This window comes from Nothobranchius furzeri, unplaced genomic scaffold (genome assembly GCF_043380555.1).
Source record: "Nothobranchius furzeri strain GRZ-AD unplaced genomic scaffold, NfurGRZ-RIMD1 Scf192, whole genome shotgun sequence".
NCBI lineage: Eukaryota > Metazoa > Chordata > Actinopteri > Cyprinodontiformes > Nothobranchiidae > Nothobranchius > Nothobranchius furzeri.
In genome coordinates this window covers 17,501-25,000 of record NW_027223208.1, presented here as the reverse complement: position 1 = coordinate 25,000, position 7,500 = coordinate 17,501, and positions in this window count along the sequence as shown.

Below are 7,500 nucleotides of genomic sequence, written 5' to 3'. Positions count from 1 at the left end.
GATGGTTGGGTGGAGGAGCAGCAGCCAGCCTCCAGCAGCTGATGGCGGGGTGCAGGAGCAGCAGCCAGCCTCCAGCAGCTGATGGCGGGGTGGAGGAGCTGCAGCCAGCCTCCAGCAGCCAGCCTCCAGCTAGTGATGGCGGGGTGGAGAAGCAGGCAGCCTCCATCAGCTGATGGCGGGGTGGAGGAGCAGAAGCCAGCCTCCAGCAGCTGATGGCGGGGTGCAGGAGCTGCAGCCAGCGTCCAGCAGCTGATGGTGGGGTGGAGGAGCTGCAGCCAGCCTCCAGCAGCCAGCCTCCAGCAGCTGATGGCGGGGTGCAGGAGCAGCAGCCAGCCTCCAGCAGCTGATGGCGGGGTGGAGGAGCAGCAGCCAGCCTCCAGCAGCCAGCCTCCAGCTGCTGATGGCGGGGTGGAGGAACAGAAGCCTCCAGCAGCTGATGGCAGGGTGCAGGAGCAGCAGCCAGCCTCCAGCTGGTGATGGCGGGGTGGAGGAGCTGAAACCTGGGTCGGACCTGGTCTGCAGCAGGGCCCATTACCACTCAGAAGCTGATGGCAGTGTGTGTTTAGGTCCCTGCGGGGTGGATGAGCTGAAACCTGGGTCAGACTTGGTGTGCAGCAGGGCTCAGCACCCTCCAGAAGCCGATGACAGTGTGTCTTTAACTCCCTGCCTGGTGGGAGAGCTGAAAGCTGGGTCGGACCTGGTCTTTAGCAGAGCTCAGCAGCCTCCAGAAGCTGATGGCAGTGTGTGTTTCATCCCCTGCGGGGTGGGAGAGCTGAAACGTGGGTCGGACCTGGTCTGCAGCAGGGCCCATCACCATCCAGAAGCTGACGGCGGTGTGTGTTTAAGTCCCTGCGGGGTGGGAGAGCCATAACCTGGGTCGGACCTGGTCTGCAGCAGAGCTCAGCAGCCTCCAGAACCTGATGGCAGTGTGTCTTTAATCCACTGCGGGGTGCAGGAGCTGAAACCTGGGTCGGACCTGGTCTGCAGCAGGGCTCAGCAGCCAGCAGAAGGTGATGGCAGTGTGTGTTTAGTTCCCTGCGGGGTGCAGGAGCTGAAACCTGGGTCGGACCTGGTCTGCAGCAGAGCTCAGCAGCCAGCAGAAGCTGATGGCAGTGTGTGTTTAATTCCCTGCCTGGTGGGAGAGCTGTAACCCGGGTCGGACTTGGTCTGCAGCAGGGCCCATCACCATCCAGAAGCTGATGGCAGTGTGTCTTTAATTCCCTGCGGGGTGGAGGAGCAGAAACCTGGGTCGGACCTGGTCTATAGCAGAGCTCAGCAGCCTCCAGCAGCTGATGGCAGTGTGTGTTTAAGTCCCTGCCTGGTGTGAGAGCTGAAACCTGGGTCGGACCTGGTCTATAGCAGAGCTCAGCAGCCTCCAGCAGCTGATGGCTGCGTGTGTTTAAGTCCCTGCGGGGTGCAGGAGCTGAAACCTGGGTCGGACCTGGTCTATGGCAGAGCTCAGCAGCCTCCAGAAGCTGATGGCAGCGTGCCTCTAAGTCCCTGCCTGGTGGGAGAGCTGAAACCTGGGTCGGACCTGGTCTATAGCAGAGCTCAGCAGCCTCCAGCAGCTGATGGCTGCGTGTGTTTAAGTCCCTGCGGGGTGCAGGAGCTGAAACCTGGGTCGGACCTGGTCTATGGCAGAGCTCAGCAGCCTCCAGAAGCTGATGGCAGCGTGCCTCTAAGTCCCTGCCTGGTGGGAGAGCTGAAACCTGGGTCGGACATGGTCTGCAGCAGGGCTCGGCAGCCTCCAGAAGCTGATGGCAGTGTGTGTTTAAGTCCCTGCCTGGTAGGAGAGCTGAAACCTGGGTCGGACCTGGTCTATAGAAGAGCTCAGCAGCCTCCAGCAGCTGATTGCAGTGTGTGTTTAAGTCCCTGCCTGGTGGGAGAGCTGATATCCGGGTCGGACCTGGTCCACAGCAGGGCCCATCACCCTCCAGAAGCTGGTGGCAGTGTGTGTTTAAGTCCCTGCGGGGTGCAGGAGCTGAAAGCTGGGTCGGACCTGGTCTGCAGCAGAGCTCAGCAGCCTCCAGTTGCTGATGGCAGTGTGTGTTTAAGTCCCTGCCTGGTGGGAGAGCTGAAACCTGGGTCGGACCTGGTCTATAGCAGAGCTCAGCAGCCTCCAGCTGCTGATGGCGTGGTGGAGGAGCAGCAGCAGCAGCAGCCAGCCTCCAGCAGCCAGCCAGCCCCCAGCAGCTGATGGCGGGGTGGAGGAGCGGAAGCCAGCCTCCAGCAGCTTATGGCGGGGTGGAGGAGCTGAAACCTGGGTCGGACCTGGTCTATAGTAGAGCTCCGCAGCCTCCAGACGCTGATGGCGGTGTGTCTTTAAGACCCTGCCTGGTGGGAGAGCTGAAACCTGGGTCGGACCTGGTCTGTAACAGAGCTCAGCAGCCTCCAGAAGCTGATGGCAGTGTGTGTTTAGTTCCCTGCGGGGTGGAGGAGCAGAAACCTGGGTCGCACCTGGTCTATAGAAGAGCTCAGCAGCCTCCAGAAGCTGATATCAGTGTGTGTTTAAGTCCCTGCGGGGTGGGAGAGCTGAGACCTGGGTCGGACCTGGTCTGCAGCAGGGCTCAGCAGCCTCCAGAAGCTGACGGCAGTGTGTGTTTAAGTCCCTGCCTGGTGTGAGAGCTGAAACCTGGGTCGGACCTGGTCTATAGCAGAGCTCAGCAGCCTCCAGCAGCTGATGGCTGCGTGTGTTTAAGTCCCTGCGGGGTGCAGGAGCTGAAACCTGGGTCGGACCTGGTCTATGGCAGAGCTCAGCAGCCTCCAGCAGCTGATGGCAGTGTGTGTTTAAGTCCCTGCCTGGTGGGAGAGCTGAAACCTGGGTCGGACCTGGTCTATAGCAGAGCTCAGCAGCCTCCAGCAGCTGATGGCAGTGTGTGTTTGATCCCCTGCGGGGTGGGAGAGCTGAAACTTGGGTCGGACCTGGTCTGCATCAGGGCTCAGCAGCCTCCAGAATCCGATGGCAGTGTGGGTTTAAGTCCATGCGGGGTGCAGGAGCAGAAACCTGGGTCGGACCTGGTCTATAGCAGGCCTCAGCAGCATCGAGAAGCTGATGGCAGTGTGTCTTTAATTCCCTGCGGGGTGGGAGAGCTGTAACCTGGGTCGGACCTGGCCTGCAGCGGAGCTCAGCAGCCTCCAGAAGCTGATGGCAGTGTGTCTTTAATTCCCTGCGGGGTTGAGGAGCAGAAACCTGGGTCGGACCTGGTCTGCAGCAGGGCCCATCACCATCCAGAAGCTGATGGCTGTGTGTGTTTAAGTCCCAGGGGGGTGGGAGAGCCATAACCTGGGTCGGACCTGGTCTGCAGCAGGGCTCAGCAGCCTCCAGTTGCAGATGGCAGTGTGTGTTTAGTTCCCTGCGGGGTGCAGGAGCTGAAACCTGGGTCGGACCTGGTCTATAGCAGAGCTCAGCAGCCTCCAGAAGCTGATGGCAGTGTGTCTTCAATTCCCTGCGGGGTGCAGGAGCTGATACCTGGGTCGGACCTGGTCTGCAGCAGGGCCCATCACCATCCAGACGCTGATGGCAGTGTGTGTTTAAGTCCTAGTGGGCTGCAGGAGCTGAAACCTGGGTCGGACCTGCTCTATAGTAGAGCTCAGCAGCCTCCAGAAGCTGATGGCAGTGTGTCTTTAAGTCCCTGCGGGGTGGGATAGCTGAAACCTGGGTCGGACCTGGTCTGCAGCAGGGCCCATCACCCTCCAGAAGCTGTTGGCAGTGTGTCTTCCATTCCTAGTGGGGCAGGGGAGCAAAGACCTGGGCAGAGGAGCGCCTGTCTGCATCCGATCCGGCCCCTCAGCAGCCCGCCGTGAGCCTTAGAGAACCCCCCCCCCCCCCCCCCCCAGCGGGCTCCAGGAACCGGGCCCTGCGTCGGACCCAGCTCAGGCAGGCCCTCCCTCGGGCCCTGCAGCAGGTGGCCCCGTCTATGCAGTCGAAAACCCCGCGAAAATCGGTGTAGAAACGCCCGAGAGGCGTGGTGCGGTTCCCCCGGCCGGTACCGGGTCCGGACCGGTCCGGAAGTCCACCCAGAACACTGCCTGGGGCTTCTGGGCGGCTCCCCAGGCGCAGGCAGTCGAAAACCGCGTGAAAATCGGTTCAGAATTGACAAAACGGCGACCTCGTCGCTCCAAAAACTAAGTCCAAACTAAGCCTTTCGCTTATCGCTTAACGCTTAAGGCGGTCGGCCTTATGGCCAGTAAATGAAAAGTGCCTGCGCCCCTGGAGGTTTTGGAAGGTGCGAGCGATGACCATGCTCGGGTTAGTAGGTGAGGCCATCGGAAAACCAGCGTGAGTTGGCGGGTTTGGGTGGCAATCTATTCCAGGCAGAGTCGACTATCTCTGGGCATCAATTTTGGGATTTTTCCGGCTCTGGTTCTGGGAGAAACGCAGGGGCAAAGTGCACGAGCCGCGGCCGATTTTGGTGGCCTGTCCCTGGGCACAAAGTCTGAGGAGTGTGGGCCTGGTTCTCCGAAAAATACCAGTCTGCTGGAGCTCACTCCCATGGCTCCAGGGGGCACGGCACACCCCCCGGTAGCCGACCAAAGTGATCTACTCGGGCCAGACTCGGACCCACGACCCGGGGTGAGAACCACAACTACTGGTCATCCTTTTGACCTCCAGGGGGCGCGGCAGAGCCTCCCCAGTCCGACGCAAGTGCCCCACTTGGGCCATACTCAGACCCACGGCCCGGGGCGAGAACCACAACTACTGGTCATCCTTTAGACCTCCAGGGGGCCCGGCACAGCCTCCCTAGACCGACACAAGTGCTCCACTTTGGCTGTACTCTGACCCAAGTCCCGGTGCGAGAACCACAACTACTGGTCATCCTTTAGACCTCCAGGGGGCCCGGCACAGCCTCCCTAGGCCGACACAAGTGCTCCACTTGGGCTATACTCTGACCCAAGTCCCGGGGCGAGAACCACAACTACTGGTCATCCTTTTGACCTCATGGTCATCCTTTAGACCTCCGGGGGGCACGGCACAGCCTCCCTAGTCCGACACAAGTGCTCCACTTGGGCTATACTCTGACCCAAGTCCCGGGGCGAGAACCACAACTACTGGTCATCCTTTAGACCTCCAGGGGGCACGGCACACCCCCCGGTAGCCGACCAAAGTGCTCTACTCGGGCCAGACTCGGATCCACGACCTGGGGTGAGAACCACAACTACTGGTCATCCTTTAGACCTCCAGGGGGCACGGCACAGCCTCCCTAGTCTGACACAAGTGCTCCACTTGGGCTATACTCGGACCCACGACCCGGGGTGAGAACCACAACTACTGGTCATCCTTTAGACCTCCAGGGGGCACGGCACAGCCTCCCTAGTCCGACACAAGTGCTCCACTTGGGCTATACTCGGACCCAAGTCCCGGGGCGAGAACCACAACTACTGGTCATCCTTTAGACCTCCAGGGGGCACGGCACACCCCCCGGTAGCCGACCAAAGTGCTCTACTCGGGCCAGACTCGGACCCACGACCCGGGGTGAGAACCACAACTACTGGTCATCCTTTAGACCTCCAGGGGGCACGGCACAGCCTCCCTAGTCCGACACAAGTGCTCCACTTGGGCTATACTCGGACCCACGACCCGGGGTGAGAACCACAACTACTGGTCATCCTTTAGACCTCCAGGGGGCACGGCACAGCCTCCCTAGTCCGACACAAGTGCTCCACTTGGGCTATACTCTGACCCAAGTCCCGGGGCGAGAACCACAACTACTGGTCATCCTTTAGACCTCCAGGGGGCACGGCACAGCCTCCCTAGTCCGACACAAGTGCTCCACTTGGGCTATACTCGGACCCACGACCCGGGGCGAGAACCACAACTACTGGTCATCCTTTAGACCTCCAGGGGGCACGGCACAGCCTCCCTAGTCCGACACAAGTGCTCCACTTGGGCTATACTCTGACCCAAGTCCCGGGGCGAGAACCACAACTACTGGTCATCCTTTAGACCTCCAGGGGGCACGGCACAGCCTCCCTAGTCCGACACAAGTGCTCCACTTGGGCTATTCTCTGACCCAAGTCCCGGGGCGAGAACCACAACTACTGGTCATCCTTTAGACCTCCAGGGGGCACGGCACACCCCCCGGTAGCCGACCAAAGTGCTCTACTCGGGCCAGACTCGGACCCACGACCCGGGGTGAGAACCACAACTACTGGTCATCCTTTAGACCTCCAGGGGGCACGGCACAGCCTCCCTAGTCTGACACAAGTGCTCCACTTGGGCTATACTCGGACCCACGACCCGGGGTGAGAACCACAACTACTGGTCATCCTTTAGACCTCCAGGGGGCACGGCACAGCCTCCCTAGTCCGACACAAGTGCTCCACTTGGGCTATACTCGGACCCAAGTCCCGGGGCGAGAACCACAACTACTGGTCATCCTTTAGACCTCCAGGGGGCACGGCACACCCCCCGGTAGCCGACCAAAGTGCTCTACTCGGGCCAGACTCGGACCCACGACCCGGGGTGAGAACCACAACTACTGGTCATCCTTTAGACCTCCAGGGGGCACGGCACAGCCTCCCTAGTCCGACACAAGTGCTCCACTTGGGCTATACTCGGACCCACGACCCGGGGTGAGAACCACAACTACTGGTCATCCTTTAGACCTCCAGGGGGCACGGCACAGCCTCCCTAGTCCGACACAAGTGCTCCACTTGGGCTATACTCGGACCCAAGTCCCGGGGCGAGAACCACAACTACTGGTCATCCTTTAGACCTCCAGGGGGCCCGGCACAGCCTCCCTAGTCCGACACAAGTGCTCCACTTGGGCTATACTCTGACCCAAGTCCCGGGGCGAGAACCACAACTAATGGTCATCCTTTAGACCTCCAGTGGGGCCCGGCACAGCCTCCCTAGGCCGACACAAGTGCTCCACTTGGGCTATACTCTGACCCAAGTCCCGGGGCGAGAACCACAACTAATGGTCATCCTTTAGACCTCCAGGGGGCCCGGCACAGCCTCCCTAGACCGACACAAGTGCTCCACTTGGGCTAAACTCTGACCCAAGTCCCGGGGCGAGAACCACAACTACTGGTCATCCTTTAGACCTCCAGGGGGCACGGCACAGCCTCCCTAGTCCGACACAAGTGCTCCACTTGGGCTATACTCTGACCCAAGTCCCGGGGCGAGAACCACAACTACTGGTCATCCTTTAGACCTCCAGGGGGCACGGCACAGCCTCCCTAGTCCGACACAAGTGCTCCACTTGGGCTATACTCGGACCCACGACCCGGGGCGAGAACCACAACTACTGGTCATCCTTTAGACCTCCAGGGGGCACGGCACAGCCTCCCTAGTCCGACACAAGTGCTCCACTTGGGCTATACTCTGACCCAAGTCCCGGGGCGAGAACCACAACTACTGGTCATCCTTTAGACCTCCAGGGGGCACGGCACAGCCTCCCTAGTCCGACACAAGTGCTCCACTTGGGCTATTCTCTGACCCAAGTCCCGGGGCGAGAACCACAACTACTGGTCATCCTTTAGACCTCCAGGGGGCAC